The sequence below is a fragment of the Tursiops truncatus genome, chromosome 8 (assembly GCF_011762595.2).
Source record: "Tursiops truncatus isolate mTurTru1 chromosome 8, mTurTru1.mat.Y, whole genome shotgun sequence".
Lineage (NCBI taxonomy): Eukaryota > Metazoa > Chordata > Mammalia > Artiodactyla > Delphinidae > Tursiops > Tursiops truncatus.
The window spans coordinates 94,375,425-94,402,190 of NC_047041.1; the positions used below are offsets into that span (position 1 = coordinate 94,375,425).

Genomic DNA, 26,766 nt, shown 5'->3' on the forward strand with positions numbered 1-26,766 from the left:
ACAAGATAAAACCCCAGAAAAAGAACTAAATGAAGTGGAGACAGGCAACCTTCCAGAAAAAGAACTCAGAATAATGACAGTGAAGATGATCCAGGACCTCGGAAAAACAATGGAGGCAAAGATCGAGAAGATGCAAAAAATGTTTAACAAGACCTAGAAGAATTAAAGAACAAACAAACAGAGATGAACAATACAATAACTGAAATGAAAACTACACTAGAAGGAATCAATAGCAGAATAACTGAGGCAGAAGAATGGATAAGTGACCTGGAAGACAGAATGGTGGAATTCAGTGCTGTGGAACAGAATAAAGAAAAAAAGAATGAAAAGAAATGAAGACAGCCTAAGAGACCTCTGGGACAACATCAAACACAACAACATTCGCATTATAGAGGTCCCAGAAGGAGAAGAGAGAGAGAAAGGACCAGAGAAAATATTTGAAGAGATTATAGTCAAAAACTGACCTAACATGGGAAAGGAAATAGCCATCCAAGTCCAGGAAGCACAGCGAGTCCTATACAAGATAAACCCAAGGAGAAACACACTGAGACACACAGTAATCACACCGGCAAAAATTAAAGACAAAGAAAAATTATTGAAAGCAGCAAGGGAAAAACGAAAAATAACATACAAGGGAACTCCCATAAGGTTAACAGCTGATTTCTCAGCAGAAACTCTACAAGCCAGAAGGGAGTGGCATGATATACTTAAAGTGATGAAAGGGAAGAACTACAACCAAGATTACTCTACCTGGCAAGGATCTCATTCAGATTCGATGGAGAAATCAAAAGCTTTACAGACAAGCAAAAGCTAAGATAATTCAGCACCACCAAACCAGCTGTACAACAAATGCTAAAGGAACTTCTCTAAGTGGGAAAAACAAGAGAAGAAAAGGATCTACAAAAACAAACCCAAAACAATTAAGAAAATGGTCATAGGAACATACATATCTATAATTACCTTAAACATGAATGGATTAAATGCTCCAACCAAAAGACACAGGCCTGCTGAATGGATACAAAAACAAGACCCATCTATATGCTGTCTACAAGAGACCCACTTCAGACCTAGGGACACATACAGACTGAAAGTGAGGGGATGGAAAAAGATATTCCATGCAAATGGAAATCAAAAGAAAGCTGGAGTAGCTATACTCATATCAGATAAAATAGACTTTAAAATAAAGAATGTTACAAGAGACAAGGAAGGACACTACATAATGATCAAGGGATCAATCCAAGAAGATATAACAATTATAAATATATATGCACCCAACAAAGGAGCACCTCAATACATAAGGCAACTGCTAACAGCTATAAAAGAGGAAATCGACAGTAACACAATAATAGTGGGGGACTTTAACACCTCACTTACACCAATGGACAGATCATCCAGACAGAATATTAATAAGGAAACACAAGCTTTAAATGATACAATAGACCAGACAGATTTAATTGATATTTATAGGACATTGCATCCAAAAACAGCAGATTACACTTTCTTCTCAAGTGTGCACGGAACGTTCTCCAGGATAGATCACATCTTGGGTCACAAATCAAGCCTCGGTAAATTTAAGAAAATTGAAATCATATCAAGCATCTTATCTGACCACAATGCTATGAGATTAGAAATGAATTACAGGGAAAAAAACGTAAAAAACACAAACCCATGGAGGCTAAACAATACGTTACTAAATAACCAAGAGATCACTGAAGAAATCAAAAAATACCTAGAGACAAATGACAATGAAAACACGACGATCCAAAACCTATGGGATGCAGCAAAAGCAGTTCTAACAGGGAAGTTTATAGCTATACAAGTCTACCTCAAGAAACAAGAAAAATCTCAAGTAAACAATCTAACCTTACACCTAAAGGAGCTAGAGAAAGAAGAACAGACAAAACCCAAAGTTGGCAGAAGGAAAGAAATCATAAAGATCAGAGCAGAAATAAATGAAACAGAAACAAAGAAAATAATAGCAAAGATCAATAAAACTAAAAGCTATTTCTTTGAGAAGATAAACAAAATTGATAAACCATTAGCCAGACTCATCAAGAAAAAGAGGGAGAGGACTCAAATCAATAAAATTAGAAATGAAAAAGGAGAAGTTACAACAGACACCGCAGAAATACAAAGCATCCTAAGAGACTACTACAGGCAACTCTATGCCAATAAAATGGACAACCTGGAAGAAATGGACAAATTCTTTCCAAGACTTAATCAGGAAGAAACAGAAAATATGAACAGACCAATCACAAGTAATGAAATTGAAACTGTGATTAAAAATCTTCCAACAAACAAAAGTCCAGGACCAGATGGCTTCAAAGGTGAATTCTATCAAACATTTAGAGAAGAGCTAACACCTATCCTTCTCAAACTCTTCCAAAAAATTGCAGAGGAAGGAACACTCCCAAACTCATTCTATGAGGCCACCATCACCCTGATCCCAAAACCAGACAAAGATACTACAAAAAAAGAAAATTACAGACCAATATCACTGATGAATATAGATGCAAAAATCCTCAACAAAATACTAGCAAACAGAATCCAACAACACATTAAAAGGATGATACACCGTGATCAAGTGGGATTTATCCCAGGGATGCAAGGATCCTTCAATATATGCAAATCAATCAATGTGATACACCATATTAACAAATTGAAGAATAAAAACCATATGATAAAAAAAAAAAAACTAGAGAAAGCCCACGCATAGCAACAAAGACCCAACGCAGCCATAAATAAATAAATAAATAAATTTATTTATATATATATATATATATATATATATATGGCACCGCTGTACCCACCAGGCTAAAAAATGAGCAGGTGCCTTTCAGGCTATAAAAAAATTAGTGAGACACACACACACACGTACACACACATCAATCACAAACACAAAGGGAATGATATTCTTTCACATGAAGGGGCTTAAGAAACACAAGGCTTTGCTGTAAGCCTAGAAAACTAAGAGTAGGCCTTACCGCAGCAGTGAGGAAAAAGCCAAGGTTTATCCCAAATCCCCATTCAAAGACTAAAAGAACTAACATTTATTTCACTTAAAAGGCTTTGGCAACAATCCCCTTTTTTTTTTTTTTTTTTTTTTTTTTGCGGTATGCGGGCCTCTCACTGTTGCGGCCTCTCCCGTTGCGGAGCACAGGCTACGGACGCGCAGGCTCCACGGCATGTGGGATCTTCCCGGACCGGGGCACGAACCCGTGTCCCCTGCATCGGCAGGCGGACTCTCAACCACTGCGCCACCAGGGAAGCCCAATCCACTTTTTAAAGAAAGAGAAATTAAGATTTTCCCCACTTCCATCTCCCACAGAAAATTAGAATATTTTCTCTCTAACTACATAGGTTTAGCTCTACAACACTAATGAAAAAGAACCCTGACTTAAGGCCTGAAAACTAAATGGTTCCATAACATTCACATTTAAAAAAAAAAAAAAAAAAACTATGTAGTCCAACGTATTGATTCTTTACCATCACTGCTATCATTAATGAACATTTAGCTTTTTATCTGTACTTTGAAATGTCAGTGAGAAATTGAAACAGCTACAATATGCTGGGGATTTTAACTTTTGAAACAAAAACCACAGCGAAACATGAGTCTGAAGCATAAAGCCTCAATCATGCTGATAAGTAAGTGGTCCTAAAACTTGAAAGTGAAAGCAATACAGACCAGAAAAGAAGTTTGCTTGATATTAATGCTAGCCTTTAAAACCAAAAATATGTTCTGTTACAGAAGACTGAAATCAGGGCTTCCATTAACCTTGTTTAAAAAAAAAATCCCATGAGCATGGATTTTTTTCCTAAGTCTCTTCATCAGAGCAGCATGGGGTCCCATTAGGCACCCTATTTTACTTCTACCTTATAAATAACGTTAGCTATTCGCTATTTCCATGGAAACCAAGTACAGAGAAACCCACTTAAATGAATACCGGTTAAAGGAATAAGTTTTATTTTAGAAAGGTTTTGCTGCTCTAGATGAACTCTACTGGGGAATACTACAAAGTCTTCGTAAGTATAATTTTTTAAAAGATATCTCTGGTATAGTGGGAGCTTATTAAGAGTCCTGTTAAATAAGTACACTCCTTTCACCAAGTATTCCAAACAGCATCATAATGTTAAAAGATATCTTTCCAATGCACTGTACAGGGGTTTAGATGCACAACCACCAATGACTATGTATGCTTTTTCATGCATCAGCGTGGAATAATTACCCCATGGGTCTAATTTAAACTAATAAAAGCAAGGAAATTTAGAAATAAGGCTACCATCACCTTGTAGTAACTACTAATGAACAGGACCCACAACTGGAGACACACGCACAACTTACTACCCCTCCAAAGAGAAACAAACAATAACTTAAGTTCTAACATCCTAAAAACTGTTACCAGGTCCAGGGATAGCAGACAGTCAAAATTCCCTCCTCAACAAACTTTCACAAGTTATAATATGTATTCCCTAGTCAATCAATATATACATTTGGGTAAAATAGAAACAGAATATGCAGGATAAAGTATAGAACAGGCTTTAGTGATTTCCACTTTAAGTTGACTTAAATATTGCCTGACATACTCTAGAAATGATCATTACCGGTGGTCCACACAAACATTGCAGAGAGGCAAGGGCACATAAAATTAAATGCAACTCATAAGAACAGTAAATTCAAAACTAATAATCTTGAGTTTCTAAAGATAGAGAAGAAAGCTAAAATCTTTCCAGCAGACATGGTTCTCCATCAAGTTGATGGTGGCTCAGATATCTTCAATAAGTCAAAAAACTAATGAAAGCAACATTATCCTAAAAGATGATTACCACTGTTAAATTTACGGTGTATGAAGAGTTAACATTCTGGCACACATACTTTTCCTTTGAGTATACCAACATATCTACCTGTAATACATGTTCTAAAAACATAAAATTACTTTCCTTGTTATGTTTCACATACCGTAAAGTTTGGCAAAATACAGATAATTGTTGAAGTTCGGTTAACAGGTACGTGGGGTTTGTTAATATTATTCACTCTACTTCTGTGTATGTTTTTAAATTTCCATAAAAAGAATTTTTTTTAAATCCTATAAAGTTAAAGCTCTTGTCTCAAATATGTTTTTCTCTATGTGTAACTGAATAATGGATTAAATGCCTGGTACAGATCTTAGAAGCCACCAAATTTAAAACCAAGATAGCCATTACATGTAACTACAACTGATTTCCAATTTTTACTTTTCTTACCAAAACAATTCAGTTAACAGTTCAAAATCACTACAGAAAAATCTGAAATGTGTTGCTACTTGCACAATAGGTCTGCTATGGTGCAAATACCAACAATGAAATGAAAGCAATCAATGCCTAATAACAAGGTATCATAACCATATTTTGTATTTTACAAACTAAAGAAAGAAATTCTACTAGTCCTCTCTCTACTAATAAATCAAAATACTTTCAGAATGAGCAACACCAACATTTCCATTTTCTTTCTCCAATTAGGCCCATAGGACTACAAAGGGCAGTCTAACAAATTAATGCTTCCTATTTCCTTTATCTTAGTTAAGTTAACAAGGCTTCCCCCTCCCCCTCTATGATCCCATCTCACCCCCTACCAGAAAATACAGCAACTTTTGAGGTAAAAAGGTCTTTTTCTATTCTCTCCCTTAGTCCAGACATGAAATGTTTCACAAATACTCAGTTACTTTGGAAGTGATTTTAAGCTATTATCCAACTCCTGGCTGAGGGCCCAAAATGGAGAGGTCCACAAACTGTTAAGCCTTAAGGTATTGATAACAGCTCTCTCTGTTTAAAAACTAATAATTACAATGATGTTATGTTTTGAAGAGAAACAGAGTAAGATGGTGGTTGCTTTGGAGGAGTGATGCACAGCAGACAGGGAATAGTATAGGCACAGTACAGACATAAAAGACTGTAAAGAAGAGGGGAGAGGAAAAGCAATGGAGGGTCGATGGCAGCATCTCTCTACAAAGTAGCTAATGCATCATGAACTGGACAGGTTCCTGCACAAGTGTAACAGGAGTTCAGCCCTGTCATAAGTAGCCCACCTTTTACAAATCAGGCAGGGACAAAATGATTTTCAAAATTGTGTAATTCTTTAAATCAACCCCAAAGAGGCTATAGGGTCCACTTCTAACTCCTATATTTGTTAAAATGAAATATACTTCTAAACTTTTTACAATTCCATTCACCCAAGAGAAGCAACTTTTATAGGCCCTGCATACAGGCTGAAATAAAGAAAACACAGTACACATGCTACGCTAAGTCTAAGACTACAAAGCTTTACTTACTCTAGCTATTGTAAAGTAGTATTATAATTTTTTAATTGAAAAAATTAAAATTGCTCTATTTTTAAAAATATTTGTTGAGTTAAAGTACAGCACTTTATCAAAACAAACTTGTTGGAATTTCTGCTCAGAAAGCAGAAACAATGTTTTAGGAACACAGACAAAATAAAATATAGTACGACTTTCCTGGTGGCACAGTGGTTAAGAATCCGCCTTCCAATACAGGGGACACGGGTTCAAGCCCTAGTCCGGGAAGATCCCACATGCCGCAGAGCAACTAAGCCCGTGCGCCACGACTACTGAAGCCCGTGTACCACAACTACTTAAACCTGTCCACTTAGAGCCCGTGCTCTGCAACAAGAGAAGCCACCGCAATGAGAAGCCCGGCATCACAACAAAGAGTAGTCCCTGCTCGCCGCAACTAGAGAAAGCCCGCACGCAGCAACGAAGCCAACAGTCAAAAATAAATAAGTAAATTTATTAGAAAATAAAATAAAATACACTAAATACTTCTATCTACCTACTAGGCCTTTATCAAATGGTGCAGCTGGGTAAATGAGAACAAAAAGTTAATGGAAGCTATTATTCTATTTTTAACTCAAATGCTCACTAGTGGTAACATATACTATATTCAAACACACTTGTTGAATCTCAGGGAAAAAACTATACAGACCAAAGACCAAAAAAGTTTCAGATCTAAATTGACAGTAAATGAATAAGATTAATTATATTTCATACTTAATGATCATTCCCCTTCCCTCAATGACTGGTTTCACTTACCAGATAGATACATACATACCTATAGATACACTTACAGATACCTACATACTAATGAATACATTGAAAACTCAAAAATACATTAAAGAAACCTCAAAATATATTAAAAACTCAAATTCTTTACCAAAAAAATCTTAATTCTGAGATCACTGTAAGGCAGAAACTTAAAGTGTGGCTTTTCTCACAATCAACCTGCTCTCAGGCCCAGTTTCTAGGCTCAACATATGATGATTAAATATAGAAAGAAAATAACAATCACTGTAAGAAAAGACTAGGCACCAGATGAGAGGAAGTTTCACAAAGGAAAAATGCTCAAAACCAAAAGGCAAATAAACTGTGTCCATCATTACTAGAAAGCATTTGTATGCCACTTTTATATCTCTGGGGTTCTACATTTGTTTCCATTAGTTCTTACACCAAGCATACGTTCTCAAGGGTTAAACAAACACAAGCAATTTGTCCTGAGCCACAGACCCAATGGACTGACCAGCTGATTAGTATTTTGAACTTGTGAGTTATAATGCTTTATCTACTACTGCCTTGGTGCTAAGTGACCTACTATAAACACCAGTATCTTGGTGCAAAAAAATCTTTCATCGCTAAGAGTTTTAATAAATATAAAATGCCCTGAAAATACTTTTTAAAGTCTCTGTAATAACTGACACCCTCCCATGTATTCTATATTTCTCTCAGCAGTTTTCACAAACAAGAACTCATTAAATCACTTTACCATCCATACCTTTTCTAATGACGTTTCAGGAAGAAAACTCTCCTCTCTTCCTAAGTTGTTCCATATTTAGTCTTTTCCCATAAACTTTTAGAGGGACTGTAACAAAAGCAATGATAATAGCAGCTATTGCTTATAAAGTGTCCTAAGACTTCCCCATTTTATCTTCGTATCAATCCAAAGAGGTTAGTATTATCATCCCTATGTCATCAGTAAAGAAAATGAAGTCCAAGTGAACAGCACAATGCTTGTTATACAGCATGTACAGGAGACATCTTTTTTGAGAAGAGCTTAAATAATTAGTCCAAGGTCACACACTCAACTAAGTGGTTGCACTAAGATTCCAAACCAGAGGTCAGAGCTCCAAGCTCAGGCTCTTTCCCCACTATGCAACATTTGTCTCAAGCCTTGAGAAGAGAAGAAGAATCCAGAATTAAGGTTAAGTAATAATAGCTAACAATAGCTACCATTTATTTAGTGCTTACTACGTGTCAGGCACTTATTTATTCCTCGTAACCACCTCAGAAAAAGGGTATTATTATGTATTCATACTTTACAGGTGAAGAAACTGAAGCAGAGGCACAGCAGGTGAAGTGATTTGGCCACTGTCACAGAGCTAATACAAATCCAGATTGCGCAGAGCAAAGCCAGGATTTGAGCCTATGCGTACTCTTACTCTTAACTGGCCCATACTCTTAACCACTGTGCTCTACTGCCATGCTAAAAACTTCCCTTGTCTTGAATGGCATGAAAACAAAACTTTTAACCTTTTCACAAAATGAGTAAATTGTAAGCCTTCATGCTTTGACTGAGAGAAAACTAGTAGTGCTTCTCTAAGCATGCGCACCAGACTTCTTTACAGACACAGAAGATATGCCCCTAGTGATTAGATCACTGCACTGCTCAGGAAGTGGCACACTGTAAATCAGGTTAAGAGCCCCCAGCCCATCTCCCTCCACACCCAGACACACTAACCATGCACTGCAAGTTACAGGCAATTCAGAGATGTCCCTGTGCAATCTTCTATAAAATGAATGTCACTCTGGAAGTACCCAAGTGTGCACAGTACCCTTCCATCACCCTTTCATCCTCTTCCCAAACACCATAAAAAACACAGCAAAAGGAATGAATGAATCTAAGCTACTTAAAAATCATAACAAATGTCCAATGATAACTACAAATTTAAATGAGAAAAAAATGCAAAATTCTCATAATTTTGTAACTTGTCCAAATTCCACATTCAAAAAGCAGTAAGCCTCTTTGAAAGTCTCAATTCTTAGACTACCTTATTATCATAAATGCGCCTTGAAGGGTGCGTAGAAAAGCCCATTTTTGCCTCGGATTCTACAAATGTTGATATGCATATTTAAAACAAGAATCATTACTGCTGGATTACAAGTTATTGGGCTTTTATATTAATATCTATTAATATGACAATGTATTTAATAATAACAAATAAAAATATTAAGCATGGATTTAATATTTGTATATTAACATGTAACATGTACAGAAAATAAATAGAAAAACAGGACTGGACCTGGAGGTACTAAGAACCTGACACAATGAGAACAGGAACTACTGCAGCTCCCTCCATTGACATCGTAAAGTTGCCACATTTTCTGGGCTCTCTTTTGAATTAATGTGGCATCTGTTCCAAGTACAGCATGCTAACATTTTACTAAAAGATATTTTCATTCTACATTTGTATCTGGTTTGCTTTTTATTTGAACTCCTGTTTTATTTCAGTGGTCATTATTTCTTTATACCAAGTTGTCAATTTGGCATTCCTGATCTATCTCTCCTGAGCACAAAAAGGGTGGGGAGGAACCATCACCTTAAAACCCTCTAACAGCAAAAATTACAATATGCTTTGCATATAGATTAAATAAAGAAAATAAGCAGCACAAAGATTTTTGTGGGCTTTTTAGTATCAGGTCCTGATAAGCTAACGGCATCTGTTCCTTTCAGAAAAAGAATTCTGCTCTGGGGGGTGGGAGGGGGAGTAAACAAATACTAAACAGGATAATTCAAGTTACAAAGTTTGGTCTTCATGAAATGATGATTTCAATAATTTGCACATATCCAACTCTATCGAGTGATAATTGCTTTTTCAGATAGCCTCAAAAATGCTGCAGCAACAAGCCAAATACAACCACTTGTACTTAACATGCATGCTGCATACTCCACAATGTTACGTCATATCAGGCACAGAGAAGACGCTTACCAAGCTATCCTGCGTTCTATAAACTGCCTGACAACAACAGAAAAAGCCACTGCCATCTCCACAGTGGGAGCAGGAGCTCAGGGCAGGCCAGCCTTTTCCCTTTGGACAACTCTGAAGAAAACAAATAAAGCCTATATTTTTGTCTTTTAAGCTAACCTCTCTCAAGGCCTTTACTCTCGACCATTCAGCCTTCACGGAAAGAAAGGCTGTTTCTTTAAAATTAAAAAGCTGTAAAAGATCGCTCCAACTTAAAAGCCCCACACCTTGTACCAACGGTCCTCCAGGTGTCCCCATGGCTACCTCTTCTGCAGAAGAATAGTCTATCTCCACTGCGAGTCTCCAAGTGGGTGTGCCCACCCGGGGGAAAGAAGAGGACCGTGGGAGGAAACACAAATTATATTTTTAAATCTCATCCTTTTAAAAATTTCTAATTTCCTATATGTTTTATAACATACACACAATACTAGGTTCAGTAAATTATATCTAAGTATACATTTACTGGGGGCCATAATATTTAAAAGTTTGGATACTACAGGTTAAGAAGACCAAAACCAGAATATGAAAGTCGGAAAATTAGGCTCTGCTATTAACTTACTCAAATTCTTGTCTCTGCCTCAGTTTTACCGTTCTCAGTTTTACCGTCCATGACATGAACTGAGTCCTTTGTACACTTATAAAATTATCATGAGAAATAATAAAATACTCTCTAGGGCATGGTCTGAGCCACACAAAATGAAAAGCACACATGAATGCTACCAACAAGAAATAACCAAAAAATAAAGAAAGAAAGAAATAACCTTAACATGGCTTGTTAAAACTAGTTAACTGCTACACCCTACCAGATCCAATTCTTAGAATTTTAAGGCCATGCTTTAGCACTTCACTAAATACGGGTCTAAAGAAGTATAAATCACCTTAGATAGGAGCGCATTCTAGAATTAGAATTTTTTTAAACTTCTATAATGAAAAACTTATTACCTACGAAATAAAATTTTTTAATTTAAAAATTACAAAGGTGAATTATGAATAACAACCTTATCAACAAGTCAAAACTCTCAAAGCCAGAATCAAAAGATATTTAATGCAGATTATAATGTCTTGAGTATGCTTTTTTTTAATATATGTAACACCAGAAAAATGAATTACTGGCACTCAATAAATTATCAGCACTTCCAATAATTTACCTTTTTTTACTGCTTTAAAAAATGCTGGGTTACCAGTATAGCATTTGAAGGTGGCTGAGTAAATAGGGATAGGGATGAAGGTGAGTTCCACCAACACTACTCATATGAAGAACTAATTCCTGGGCAGGATATCTGGATGCCCATTAAACAGTACTGGTCTGAGCCGTTACTAATGAAAACAGCACAAGCATTTTCTTGGTTTTAAAACTCTACTTTACTGTGAAAATGTTGAATGAATCCCTCCTAACAACCAGGAAGAGAGACTACCAGTTTAAAAAAAAAAGTTATCTGAAACCACAACTGATCTCTTTATAAATAACTACCAGAATAAACTAGCAGAATTTAATTCTGAAATGATACTTTCTAAATTACTTGTGCAGCACAGAAAACAATGTTGTCATTTTACATCAGTTAAGACTTTAAAATTTTTTAAATAACAATGGCCATTTCTAAGGCATTAGGTGCAAGTAAAAAGAACTTAAAATGCTTTTTGCCCCATAGGTAATAATCAGTCTAGGGCATTAGGTTTATAATCTTAATGTACAAATCTTACCCACCTCTCTCCTTCCAACCTCACTCCCATTTCCCACCTGAGCCTTATGTTCAAAAACAAGCAAGTTTTTTAAATAGCCACCTGAAAAAAGTAAACTTCAAGAGAGTATTATGGTATGATTCTACTTATTTTGAAAATTCATATACATTATACATAGTTAAATGCACAGGAAAATTTTTAAGTAGGTGAGAATGGGATAACTTTAGTCTTCTACTTTACACATATCTATATTGCAAGTATTACTTTTATAACTCCGATGCTCTGCCTTTTAATATTTTTAAAGTATTAAAATAACATTAAATATTAAAAGAAAGGACACTTACCATCAAACGCTCTAAAATGTTGAAAGTTAAATAACAACTAATTGAAATAGCCAATGTAATCTATCTGCATCTACTAAAAAAATTTATAAAATAACCTATCGTGCTCCCGTGCCCAAATTCTAACCTTTAAGAAATAGGTATTAGACCCCACTCCACAGTAGGCGCTGTGCTTGGCAATGGGCATACAATGATGGACAGGACATACACTATCCCAAATGCCTTCATTTCCAATCCATTCCAGTGCTTACTACTTCCAAAACATTCAACCTAACCCAACCAAAATCAGATGAAACATTCTTAAAATGATATGTCATAGCTGTGGCCATTTCAGTAGATTGAAAAACTTCTTTAGTAATTCACTTGCTAGGTTTCTATGGGAATTGCACAGTTTAGTACAGCATTATAGACACTTAAGAGGAGGAGCTCTGGAATCAAACCTGGGCTTGAGGTAAGATTGTATGATTTGCTACCTATGTTATTCCAGGGAAGCCTTCATTTCCTCATCTGTCAAATGGGAGTAGAATAATAACAGTAAATCCTCAGAATATTGCTGTGAGGATTAAAATTATATGAGATCCTTTATGTAAAAAAGCTTAGTACTAAACATAATAAACACTCAGCAAATGTTAATTATTATTAATATTATAATAGATAACTTTAAAATACAAAAACTGTTCACAACTTGCCAAATATTTAAAGTCTTATACCTATGCCATTTCTCTAAGAACAAATATGTATATTTGTGTATATTTGTATATTAACACATAAAAATATTTTTCAATATAAAAACCCATAATTGAAACTTTTCATTACTGTAACACACCAGTACATTTGTGATATTTTTATATATATGATATATACACACAAAGGCATCAGCGTACGTTGTCAAGAACTACACTGTGAACACATGCTAAGAACTTGTCTGTTGGCCATGGTGGGAGGGTGGGGGGAATCTAGATCACCAATTATGATTCTAACTCATATATTTAAATTTTTTTAAATATTAACATTGTTAACACAACATAGAGAAATATCTTAAAATCCAGCCATCTATTAGTGATTAAAAACTCAATTTATATGTATTGATACTTCTTTAGTCTATAAAGTACATTCATGAGTATTATCTCATCTAATCCTTTTAGCAACATAGTGAAGCAGGCTTTTACCATTATCCCCATTTTACTACAGTACTGGGAAAACTAAAGCCCAGCTAGGATGAATTTCTCAAATGCATAGCTAGTGACAGGACTGATCTTAAAGCCAGGTCCTCTGACACCATCACAACCATTTCATTTACATTGGTCTCAGACATTTCATTAAAAAAAAGACAGAAAACTGTGCTCAATAATTTAGGTGTGTCAGAGAACTCTACAGATAATTATGCATGGCTGCCCAGTTTTACTCTCCTTGTTTCCTCTCCTTATATCTAACTACAGTATTTCAGGAATCACACAAGTGTGCACACTATAAAATGTAGAACAGAATTCATCCAAACTTCCTGTACTGGCCAATTAATACCAGAGACCATTTTCTCCCTTACATTTAGCCCTTTGAATTTAACATCTTTGTAACCACTGATTAATTTCATTTTAATATTACATCTTGAAAAGACAAGTTAACATGAAGTAAATAAAACCATTCATAATGTGGAAGAATATCAGACCAGATACCATAAATTTATGACACAGCTAAAGAATCTATCTCATGTCTAGTATGCAAACATTAACAAGGTTCAGTTCACGTTTGTGAGGAAAAAAAGGTTAGTATTATTATAGTGGAATGGGTTGTTGTATAAACAAGTACTTAAATAATTACTACTAAAGGCAGAGTTTTCTTAAATAAACACAGCAGCCCTCAGTAATAACATTTGAGGAACTCTGCTAGAGTAGGGACTGGCGAAGCAGATAAGAAAGACACTTCCCTGATTCTACATACACTCTAAGGCACACAAACCACAACTTATGCTTACATTTTTCAGTATTCCCAGGTGTCCCTTTCCCTTCTCAAAAAGCTAAAAGCATGCAGATAAAAATATCCTTGAACAATCTCAAGAGCCTAAAAGAAGTTAGTGTCCTAAAAGAGAAAAATAATATAAAGACTTATGATTTCTTTGAACTAACATTTTAAGTACAACCCACAGACCTGAAACTACATTTTCTTTCTGGGGCTGCTGCTCACTGGCCTCCAATACATCAATCCTATAACACTGTGAACTGTGGTGACAGACTGGTTCATGCTTCTAAACACAACAGAATTTTTCCAAGGTTACATACACCGTGACACGAGGAACATTTTTGCAGCACCTTATTTTCATTAGTCAACTAGTTTGGATGTTCTAACAGTGCAAACATTATTAACAAAGAAATTTTCATTATCTTTTGAACTCTCCAAAGTCAACCAAAGGCCATGGCACAGTGGCAAAGAGTACTGAATAGGCAGAGCTGAATCCTGGTGAAAATTCTGCTACTGGCTGGTTGTCTGACCTCAGGCATCTATCACTGAGGGAGAAACTGAGGTGCAAAGACATTTTAAGTACAGCAAAAAATTCCAGGGAATTGCCACATCATTACCATAGGCCAAAAATCTCAAGGCCTTGTTAGAACATCCTGGGTTTCTGATCAAGTAATAATGTAAAAAGAGAGTTAAAAATGTAAAGCATAATATTTTTTAAAATAACAATAACCACTACTACTACCACTATTGCTAACTCTATAAACATTTACTGAGCCTTCATTATGGGCCAGGAACTGTGCTAATCACTTTCACAGATTTTAACGTTTAATCCCCGCAACAACACTGACAGTAGTTAATAAAGTGAAAGTATTAGAACTCTCAAAAGGACAGAAATTTTAAGTTTACAAATGAAAACATAAACAAATTATTAAAGAAACCTTCCCTTTTTCTCTACCTTCCAGCCTATACCTTTGAGTATTAAATTTACACTAAAATCACATTTATTTTCAGGAGTCTGTCTTCCATTTAAAGAATACTGAGATTCAAGATGTTGACAATCATTACAGAAGAATAAAAAACTCTGAGCTTAAATACTGGCACCAAAAATACCCTTCCGTCCAACTTTACTGAATAATTGTCCCCATTCAAAGAAAAGAGAACAGCATACATATCCGGCCCCACAATAATAGTCTTCTAATTCTAATGCCCACACTAGCAATCAGTTAATGCTGTAATTATAGGGACCTATATCGTCACAGACAAAAAAAATTTACAACTGCGAAGTCAAGTTTTGACTCTATATACATACGTACGCTATTTTACATGTAAATCTTACAGTAACTGACTTAAAAAAACAGCAAACTCATCTAAGGTAAACTAATACACTAGCGTGTTTCTGAAGACCCACTTTAGAATATCAGCAGCGTAATAACCATGATATTAGCAATCAAACTTTACTTAGCAGAAAGTTCTTAGAGGCTTGGGAAGCTGTGTATAAAATGGAGTAGACAGGAGAGAAGGGTTCCCTGTACTGTTTAAATCAACTACAGGTCCCAGCATGCAATGCTCTATTCTGGAGTTAGGCAAAAACCGCAATGCATCTTGGGACTTGTAGTAAGTAAACCACTTCCCCCTATCACAGTAAGTTTCAAGAAACTGAACTATCTAGCACAATCTGACTAGATCTTACTATCAGGGCCTAGTCAAATCCAGATAAAATTTGGTTGTTCTCTGCCCTAGCACAGATTCTTTAGCATATACTGGAAAAAGTATCAATTAACATTTAGATCAACATTTTCACGTTAGAAAAACCTTATACAGGATAAGCATATAAAAGAAATCCTTAAAAAGCAAAAAGATGTGTTACAATTTTTAAATTATATTTAAAGACACAATTTTTAAAACAATTTTTTAAAGTCTGATCAATTTCAAAGCTTTCTATTCCCCACCCCCCAAAAAAGTTTTAATTGTTTTACCAGCTTTTCTCTTAACACTCTTTCAAGTTATGTTTTTATGAATAATTTTTCTTGAAGGAAATTCTCATAAGAAAACATTTCCCGTACTTTAATACTACCCATTAGGAAATGTATTCTTATAGCTATACACATACCACCATCACACACACACACAACAACAAAAAAACGAATAATACTTAAGTTCCTCTTTTGTCAAATCCTTACTCAATATTTACCCCCTCCACTCCTCACCCTTCATTTCACACACACGTGTGAAAAGAACACTCAGGGGAAAAAAATTCCATTTCTCTCATCCACTGACGTCTTCAAAAAAAAAAAAAAAATTTTTTTTTAAGCAATCAATAACATGTCCAAACCCAAGTAGACAACTTTGAGCTGTAATTTATGTATATAGTTTCTACACACACCCCTATTTTCTGCAAGACTGAAGGAGGAGGCTGGGAAAGAACTAAGTGCAATCTGCATCAGGAGGCCTAACACAGGTGGTGGGTTATTTTCAGGCAACAGCACCTTCACAAACATGCTGTGGAATACAGTCCAAGAAATTCCTAACAAGGAAAGATAAGCTGGCACACAAATTTAACATAATCCAGCTAAAAATCACCTGCAACACAAGCTACTACATTTCACCATAAAAGTGACAGGCTACTATAGGATCTGAAGCTTCATCAATACAACATACTGTCCATAAGGCCAGAGATAGCAGTTGCCATGGTTACTATCACCCACTTTTATCAGGAAATATTGTCATTAACTCTGAAGTTTTGGGTACTTATTTAAAATTTTAAAAAACAAAAGTTTAGGGTTCTGACTGTTAACTGAATAAAAGAATCAACTACTGTTTAATACCTAAGTATGCTGCTTTAGAGATGCACATGGTTAACAATACTTGGATCTGCAGCAGAAAAAAATCAATTCCTTTCTGCTGCTCCTTCTCCTCAAGTACTGACAGTTTGTATTCTCAATGCAGCCAAAACAATAAAACAAAACCCATCTTTCTGGCTTCTGTGTTTAAGTTATTTTTCTCCCCTAGGCCCACAAACAGAGTCAAAATAAAGCCTAGATCATCAACCTGTTAGGCCCCATCCCTTTCCTAGTTCCAAATTACCGGTTCACTTTTTTGTCTACTTTAAAAAGCAGAAAAACATTTCCACAGATGATTCCAAAATATAGGAAAGAATAGTTTCCTTCAGCCGAGACCCGCTCACTATTTTGTATTTAGCAAGGGGGTGGGGGGTGTACAGTTTGCAGTGTATTGGAGGGAGAGAAGCAGAGAGGCATTCAAACTGCCAAACAAGTGTCCAGTGTAAGAAAGTTGCCTTAGAAAAGCCCAAAGGATGACTGAAACTCACATAATATTATCTCTAAAAGGGAAGAGTTCACCACCATCCCAGTTTAAGACTCAATTGATAGACAAGCAATATAAAAGTTATTCTTAAAGGTCTATTTCAGCATTCTCACAAAAGATAACTGTTCAGAAATTCAGTACACAAATATGATGATATGAAAGCCTACAAAACAGTGTGGCCACATATACACACAAATATACAAAGAAGGAAACATATGCTATTTAAGAAATAATTATCTACAATACTTTTAATGCAGTGTTAATATATTACCTCTTTAAAAACAAAACACAACAAAACACCACAAAGCAGCAAAAATACACACCTGGTAAAGTTAAAGTGATCAAAACACACTGCTATGCTCCTAAAGAATACTTAGGGCCTACAAAAAAAGCCCATGTACAAAAGTTCTGAGAAGTCAACATAAATCATTAATATTTCCCATGACAAATTAATATGAAAATTCAAACAAGAAATCAGCTCTGAATATAGATATAAAGGAATTCTGTCAAAGGTCAGAGACCTAAAACTTTAATCCCTTCCTTTTCTCCCTTTCAATACTAATTAAATACAAAAGACTTTGGCAATAAAATACTAAGAATACAAAATTTAAAAGCACATTAATATAACCTTAATGTCAGTATTTCCTCAATAAAAGCTTTAGTATTCACCGTCTGCAGGATGAAAACATTAATATTACCCTGAGAGGTTTCATTTTTATCTAAACAGTTAAATGTTTTTCTCACCCTTCACCGAAGCAAGTTTCTACATTTCATTTCTAATTGAGGTTATTTCATAAAGAGCAGTCAATTCTAAAATTTAGGGTACTCTATCTTTTGATATGCTCATAAACATAGGAACTCCCAATTATCTATATGTCATTTTACCTTAGTCCAAATAGGTGAGCAGAGCCTACTAAGAAGGCCAGAACTCAAAGTTCTGAGTTTTAAACTTCTGGGTTATTTTTACACAAAAAATATTTCAGTGCACTCCTCTAGATTTGAGTAGTCATTTCCTCACGCATCCCTCTAAATTAGAAAAACAAAAATGATACACACACGTACCTAATACTAATGCATACAAATATGTCTTTTTCACTTTGAAACAAGTTTGAAAGGTTTAGTTAGTAAGAATTTTTCAGAATGTTAGCAGGATCAGTCAAAACAATCAAAATATTAACTGTGACATCTGTTACTCTGTGTGTTAATAAGAGTCTATAGAAGAATCCGGGAACTTAAATAATCACTAAAATCAACTACTATCACATCAATGGTGAAATGAACAAAAACTTTAACAGGGAATACACATTTCACAGGATCTACAAAAGGAAAAATGATCTTTTTTTTGAATTAAGGGAAACTGCCTAGGCAGCATTTTTTAAACAAAGCTTCAAAACTGTAACAAAGAGCTTTTTGGTAACCACAGCAGTATTTAAAAAAAAAATTCATAAAGTGTTCTGGGTGCACTTTTAATGCACTCATTTCCCAAATGATATGGAGAAAGTTAGTATTTTAAAGACAGAAGCTTCTGTCCATGTATTAATTAGCCACCTATCTCAACAACTTAACATCTGCATGGTTTCTGACAATTTACAAAGCACTTTCACATGTATTATCTCATTTGATCTTATTGAGAAAAAAGTACAGTATTATTCCTAAAAACAAACAAAATTCAAGGCAGATTCATCAAATTTTCTACACATTCCCAAGTTTTTAAACTTTGACATAAAACTTTACAAGCCGCCACAGTAGCATGATATTTCCAGTGATAAATCAATTCACCTAACACTAACAGACTTTCAAAGGACATGTGCTATAAATGCTACAAAAATACTTTCATCTTTATGCAGTTATTGTTAAGTGTTACTAAGGGACATATCAGCAATGACCCATACCCACAGACAGAACTTTACTTCTAGCTCAAGAATCTCAGTCTTTGGAGGCCAACTCCAATACATCAACCATATGTATTTATAACGCTGAGTGCCTAAGAATTTATCTATTAGGATCACTGTCCATAGATTGGAGGAAAAAAACACAAAAAGTCTAAAAATTTTTCCATACAGTATCTCCCTTTCCAATAGTTCAAGTACTCTACATCCCACTTGTATTAACATTATAGGGATGACCATAAAGCCTAAAGTCCCAAGTCATACCAACTACTTTTGTTTATAGCCATCCATTGCACATAATTTTTAAAAATGTGTTCAACACCCCACTCACCAATATGGGAATAACCCCTCTTCAAACTAAAATAATTCTAACAGCACTCTGTACCTCAGGGCAGCATCCTTAAGCTATCCACAATAAGCAATCTACTTTGTGTAATATTGTAAGCAGGTAAAAAGCAAATGGAACTTTTCAATAGACTTACTCAAAATCTTTCTGGAACTTTAAGGTGTTAATCCTGTTGCTTAGTTGATGCTAAGTAGAGCTGTAATAAGTAGCAAGACCCTCAAAAGTCATAGATTTCCTTTATCTTGCTGCAGCACCTCCTGCTGGATAGCATTTAGAGTTCTTCATGTAAGCAGAAGAAGAGTATTTCTGACACAGCGCTTTCCAGATGACTGAATGGGAAAAAGGATGGACCCTTCACAGCTAAAAGAAATAGGGCCCCATCCATCACTTATACCTCTTAAAAATAAAATCTGGCATCGGCAGGAGTCTTAATTGATTACTTTTCCAGTTCCATAAAGACCCGCCAGAGTTCAAAGTGCAACATGTTTAAATAAAGCTTGCAAAATTAGCTAAAAACTATGTTAAAAAGCCTTTAGAAGCACTCAAGGAAAAGACTATTAAGACCATCCAAGCAATGCCAGTCATATTGCAAATACTATTATGTTAAGACAAGCAAAAGTATGACATAAAGAAAAACACCTGGAATATTTTTAACATGTTAGGCAAAAGTTTGTGTTTTGCGAATTTTCTGCACTACTACTATGCTCTTCATTTAAGGATAGTTGTATATCTACAAAAGTTTTAAGTGCAGAAATTTTTTTCATAAACATGAGCATAACTGCACACAAAAATTTCCTCTTTGCCATCAAAAGATGTGTCCTGAGATTTTAAAGTGCATTCTTCAGACATTTTAAATGGTCCTTAATAAGCCAGTTTTGAGCCCACGATGTAGATTCCATATACAGAGACAGAAAAAAGAATAGAAAAGAACTTACCAAAATCAAAATGAATAATAGTATTTCCAGTAAAAATGTAGTAACAGTTTCCTACAACGCTGTGAAACCAAGTAAATTGTGAAACTTAAAAAAAAGGGGAGGGGGAGGGGGAGAGAGCTAGTCTTCAAAAACCAAAAGAAAATCTGACCTATTTATTTCCACTGCCCAAACTTGAGTGAACATCAGATGTAAACAAACAACATAAACACTGAAAAGTACACTCAGGTGTCATAGCCCCAGTTTCAGTCCCCTTATCAGGCCCTCAATGAAGCTACAGACGTTGGTGAGTAACCTCTCTAAAAGGAGATATTCAAGCTCTGTGCCCTAAAGAACCCCTAAAAAGTGTGCCTATGAAAAGGTTTCCTAGAGTGCATAACTGCTTTAAAAAAAAAATTTCATCAGCCCAAATTAATCTGTTTCTAATATTCAGCTATCAATTATTAATATATAAATGTTCTTCCTTCTCTAACGTCCTCACCTCAAGCATCTACATTCCTGACACCTACTATTAACAAAAATGCACAGCTCGCACCCCAGTTATGGGGCAAATCTTTGCAATCCAAAACACAGTCACAAAGTTCACTGTCAAGGCCAGTGCTGAGGCCCGCATACCCCCGGACCTTAACTCACATTTGAAATTCTAGAAAGCCATACTTGCAGAGACATCATTTAAAAACAAAACAATGTGGACGTGAAAAGTAAGATCCTCTACTTCAAGACCTAAACAAAGAATATTTCAACATATGACCGGAATATGATGACACCAGATTCACCAATAAAAACAAAACCTGCCTACCATTAGCAGCCGTACCCCTCATCTCAACAACTCAACTACTTAGAAATCACTCTCAGCACATCTGCACCCCACAACCGGCGTGTGGCCTTCTCCGGGGGTGCAAGTCACAAAGTTGAAAGGAGACATTCTTCCCCCGGTGCCCAATCTCGACATCAACCCCTCCCCTGACAGGGCCACCTTGCTGCTACCCACCATCGCGAACGTGGTCAGGGGAAAAAAAGAAATCCTAACAGCACCGCTCAGCAGAATAAAGAGACCAAAGAGAGGATGACGAGAAGTGTTGGGAACTGCGTGCACGACGGAGCTGGACCAAACGGAAAGAGTCCCACTCCGCGCGCCCCTCCCCCCGGCGGGGGCGCGGGCGGGGGAGGGGCGGCTGCGGCCCCTCTTGGAGCGGCCTGGCGGCCCCGGCCAGCGCAGGGTCCCGGGGGCGCCCCGCGGCCGCGGGATGCGGGGGCGAGTGCGGGAGGACCGGCCCCGGGGTGAGGGGTGCTGGCACACTCTCCGGAATAACAAGTTGCAGAAGAAGAAGAATAAGCGGAATTTCCCCAACGCTGCTCCGGCCACCCAAGACAAATGCACCAACACACACATACACATACACACACACACACACACACACACACACACACACACACACTCGGGCCCGGCAGCGGCAGCAGCCGCAGCTTTTTTTTTTTTTAAACCAGATCCCTCAGTCACCAAACAAGATGGTTTTCAAAAAAAAAAAAAAATTAAATAAATAACCATAATAAAAACTTCCCCCCGACATCATCCTGGGGGGAGGGGGTAGTGAAAGAGCCCCGGCGACCACCCCTGGGCGGAGGGAGAGCCCAAGGGGGCGGACGAGGCTCCGCGCCCCCCGCCCACGCCGGCGGCCCCCTCCCCGGCCCCCCGCCGGGACAATGTGACGCCCCCTCCCCGCCACCCCCGGTGCGCCGCCTCTGTCACCCGCTCCGGCCCAGCACTCAGCGCCCAGGCTCCCGAAGCTGCTCATAAACTTACTTCCAATTTATCCTGGGGAGGGGTGGAGGGCAGAGGGGAGGAAGGGGGAGACAAGGTTTTTCCATTGTCTTTTTTTTATGGGGGGAGGAATAGGAAGGGCACGCAGGGGGGCGCCCCGAAGGGGAAGTTATTGCTCAAATCTCAAGTTGACTGAGGGGGTCCTGCCGAGAACACCCCCCTTTCCCTCCTCCCTCCCACACACCCCTCCCCTCCCCCTCCCTCCCCCCAAAACAAACTCCAAGCAAGCAGACCCTGTACCTCCCAGAGACAAACACCAGAGACAAGACAGAGAGAGAGAGACAGAGAGAGAGAGACAGAAAGAGAGAGAGAGAGAGAGAGAGAGAGAGAGAGAGAGAGGAGGGAGGGGGGAGGGGGAAGGGGAAGGGGGGAGGGAGGGGAAATAGAGCTACTCCAGAAAAAAAAAGAGAGGAGAGTGAGGAGAAGAGAGAATGGAAAAGCTGGGATACTGCACCCTCCTGCTGCTGGCTGGCTGTCCCCCCTGGCAGCTGGAGGCAGGAACTCTGAGCAGGAGAAGCAGGAGGAGGAGGAGGAGGGAACTCTTCTTCATGGGGAGGGAGGGAAGAAGCTGGAGCTGCTGCTGCTGCTTCTGCTGCTGCTCTGGGCCTCTCGCACTTTTTAGATATTAGTGTGTTAAGATGGTAGGTTGTTCCCTTCTCCCTCCTCCTCCTCCTCCTCCTCTCCTCTTCTCCCCCTCTCTCTCTCACTCACTCTCTCTCTCTCCCTCTCTCTCTGGGCTGTTTCTTTCCTCCTCTTCCCCAGGCAAGGGGGGGTGGGGAGGAGGGGGTGGGGGGAGGAACTGGATCCTCCTCCTCCTCCAGGAGAGACACACAGGCCCCGGGCCGGAATGTGGGGGGAAAATCAGAGCAGCAGGAGAGAAACTGTGGGAGACAAACAAGCCCAACTCTTCATCCTCCTCCTCCTCCTCTCAGCAGCAGCAGCGAGCACCACCAGCCCATTCACCACCCGGCCCCGGGCCGCAGCACCTCCGCCGCCTCAGCCCGGGGATCCCTCCGCCCAGGCCCAGACACACTCGCCCGCGCGGGAGCCCGCCGCGCGGCCCCGCCGGCCCGCCGCCGCCGTGCGCGCCCCCGCCGCTCCCGAGAGCCGGGCGAGAGGGACTGGGGCTGGGAAAGCGGGGACGAGGGCGGGGGGAGAGGAGGCGCCGGGGTAGAGGGGAACGGCGGGGAGGGAGGGGGCCGCCGGGCGGAGTTGTACGGCGGCCGGCCCAGGCCCCCGCGCCTCCTCCCATGGCTTCACGGGGCGCGCGGTCCCCCCCAGGGGCGACGGGGCGGCGGCGGGAGGGGCGGTGGGGGCCCGCGGCGGCGCTCGGGCGGGCGGACTACTTGACGTGTCGGTGCGGCGAATTTATTTCACTTTGCCTAAGGAACGGGGTGTGCTGCGGTCCCCATTGCCTAGGGAAAAAACCCGGATGTAAAGTGAGTGAAACTAAACTAGAGTGAAGTAGGGCAGCAGCAGCCAAACTCCAGTGCAGCGGCGGCGGCGGTGATGGGGCTGAACAAGGAGCGGCGGCGGCCAAACTCCGGGGCCGCCGCAATGATGGGCCCCGTGCAGCGCTGCAGCTCGGCACCCGTGTAGCTGCAGCCGAGGCGAGGCCGGAGCCCGCTGCGGCCCCCCCAACTCAGCGGCCCGAGCCCAACTCCCCCTCCCGTCGCAGGAGCTGCACAGGGGCTCCGGAGCGGCCCCAACTCCCTCCAGTGCAACAGCAGTTGGAAGGGGGGAAATAAAGCCGCGAGGGCAGGGACGGAGAGAAGCGATGGGGAAGCACTGCAATGGGAGAGCGTGGTCCAGGCAACAGGAGAAAGATGCAACCTCAAGTCGAATGCAACATGCAATCCCCGGCCGCCGCTCGCCCGCTCCCTCCCCTCGCCACCCCGCCCCCTTTCCAAATAACTACCCTTGAACCACTTTATTAGCCGTACTTAGTCCCACACTCGCTTCGGGGAGGGGCGGGGGACGGGATCCTTCGCTCACCTTTATTTATTGCTGCTTTCTCCCCCCTCTCCATGTTTTTTATTCCTAAGTTCTTTTGTTCTAAGGGGGATGATGGCATTTACTTTTCTGCTTTGTGTAGCAGGGCAGTCGCTGGGAATCAGCCACGTATAATCCGGCGGTTTGTCATATTTTATTAGTGAAAGTATTTTATGCCTATTCTACCTCCAAGGACTGTAACATGGAGAACTGCAGGGAGGAAAAAAACATCAGAAGAATTCTTGTTTTGAGAGATTTCTTGGCGGGGCGGGGAGGGCTTTTATTTATTTATTTATTTATCCCCCTGCAGGGGGGTTATTTAGATTTTCAAATCGATAGTTTTAAACTTAGAGCTGAATGTTTTTGTATGGAAATACTACTAGATTCTAAAACAACCCCCAACCACAATAAAGAAAAAAAAGTCCAAAATCTTAGATTAAAAAAAAAATCCCTGCTGGACAGTGATATTATCTGTTCTGTGTAGCACGCTGGACTTAACGTACTGTTGGCCTCCGAATGTTAAATAACAATAAGCCCGAACCTCAACTGAATACAAATGGGGGGTGGGGGTGGTTTTGTTTTTAAGGCTCAGCACTTTTGTAGCATCTGCCACTACGCATTTTCCAGGCATTGATTAGCCATGCAACTCCCATAGACATGAAGTCCAGTTTTTGCAGATAAAGAGCAACAGTGGTGAGATGATCTGCCCAAAGTCAAAGTGAGTCAATGACAGAACCAGAAATAGCCTTGGGCTCTATTTGTTACTAGTCACATCTTTTCCATTAAATACTAATTCCTCCAAGAAATAAACAGTATTTAAAAATAAATAGACGTTCTTTACCTTGTTATGTATTTCCACCAGAGGTGCTTTGAGATCCTTGGACATGCAGGCATTTTCTTACTTCTGTGACCTGCAAAATTAAGTTTCGTTTCTCAAGAGAAAGCAATTTTTAAAATTTTTGATTTCTTAAAGCTAAAAACTAAATGAAAGTACGGGCTTTATTTTATATGTGTAGGCCATTTAGTACCCTGAGCTTTACGTTTAAAAAAAATTCACAGCAGAGAAAGTGTGTAAGAGTTTGAGATCGAAAATGAAAATCCCTATAAATGATTCAAGAAGCCTGGTTGAAAAGAAAAAGAAGAAGAAGAAGAAGCCTGGATGGATGAACTCATAATGTTGTGAAACTAAACCCATAACACAGTCAGTATGAATAAAGGAAGGACTGCTCAGGTAGTAAGACGCAGCTTTACAGTCTAGAGATAACTCTAGTGTATCTAAAAGATGAGTGAAGGCGGAGGCCTTTCAAGCAGGACCCACTAGGCACTGGACCATAATCTAATGGTGTCATTTCAAATCAGCCCAGGCTGTCAAAATTTTTTCAGAGCAAGACTACTTTAGTGTTCTTGCTGGGCGGGGGGGAAAAAAAAGAAAGAAAAAAAACTTTAAAATGTTTCAAAATTTCATAGAAAAAATTCAGAAACTCAAATTGTGCCTGAATATGTAAATGCTATAGAACAGGAGTCAGCAGACTTTCTTCTGTAGTAACCTGGATAGGAAATATCTAGACTTTGCAGACCACACAGTCTCTCTCACAACTTCTCAACTGTATGCAGTAGTAACACAGAAGCAGCCATAGAAAATACATAAACAAATGAGCCTGGCTGTGTTCTAATAAAGCCTTTATTTATGGGCCCTGACATTTGAATTCTATGTACTTTTCATGTGTCAGAAAATATTCCTCTTTTTTCACCCATTAAAAGAAACGTTAAAACATTCTTAGCTCGTGGGCCTCAAAAAACCAGGGGGTAGGCAGGATTGGGCCCATGGGCTGTCGTTTATCAACCCAACTTTTGACGATGAAAGCCCGTGAGCTTCTTGTACTAGAAGGTGCTTGGTTACTAAAATGTTTGAATAGCAGTCAGAAATCAGTGTCATGCAAACTCATGTTTTAGATATTTACACGTAATTAAAATAGTATAACCAAATAATTGTCTAATACCCATATAACTATCAAACTCTATGAAAAAGAATTCTCTAGCTTGTGGTTCATTGTTGGACCACGTTTGCATTTACATACCCTTCCTCACTCTAAGATGGTGAAGAGCAGTGGAACCAAGTAGCCGTGGACTCCCACACCCAAGAAGTATCACTCCTTCTCAGCTAAGGCACTTTAGGCAAATTACTTAACCTTTCAGAGCCTTAGTTTTCCTATCTTGTAAAATGCAGCTATTAATACCTACTTTGTAGGGCTGTTGAGAAAATTGAATGAAATAATTCACGGAAGGTGCTTAGCACAGTGTCTGGCACACGGAACCACATAACATATCTTTTCCTGTGCCTTCAAATTCATTTTCTGAGTTAATGTAACTAGAGAAGGTGAACACGTCGAGTCCCAATACCTGGTCAGTGCAGATGTG

General features: G+C 38.8%; 1 protein-coding gene across 28 annotated transcripts in view; it reads right to left on the bottom strand.

Annotated features, from left to right (window-relative positions):
* The window catches only part of PHF21A (PHD finger protein 21A), a 194,522-nt gene extending 171,172 nt beyond the window's left edge, over positions 1-23,350 (bottom strand). For 7 of the 28 annotated variants that reach the window (XM_033860531.2, XM_033860530.2, XM_073808831.1 and 4 more), the window contains exon 1: positions 22,811-23,348. The gene's annotated coding sequence lies outside the window, so the exon portion shown is untranslated. The other 21 variants (XM_033860534.2, XM_033860528.2, XM_019948208.3 and 18 more) reach the window with 13 other exon arrangements.
* Between the last annotated feature and the right edge of the window lie 3,416 nt (positions 23,351-26,766).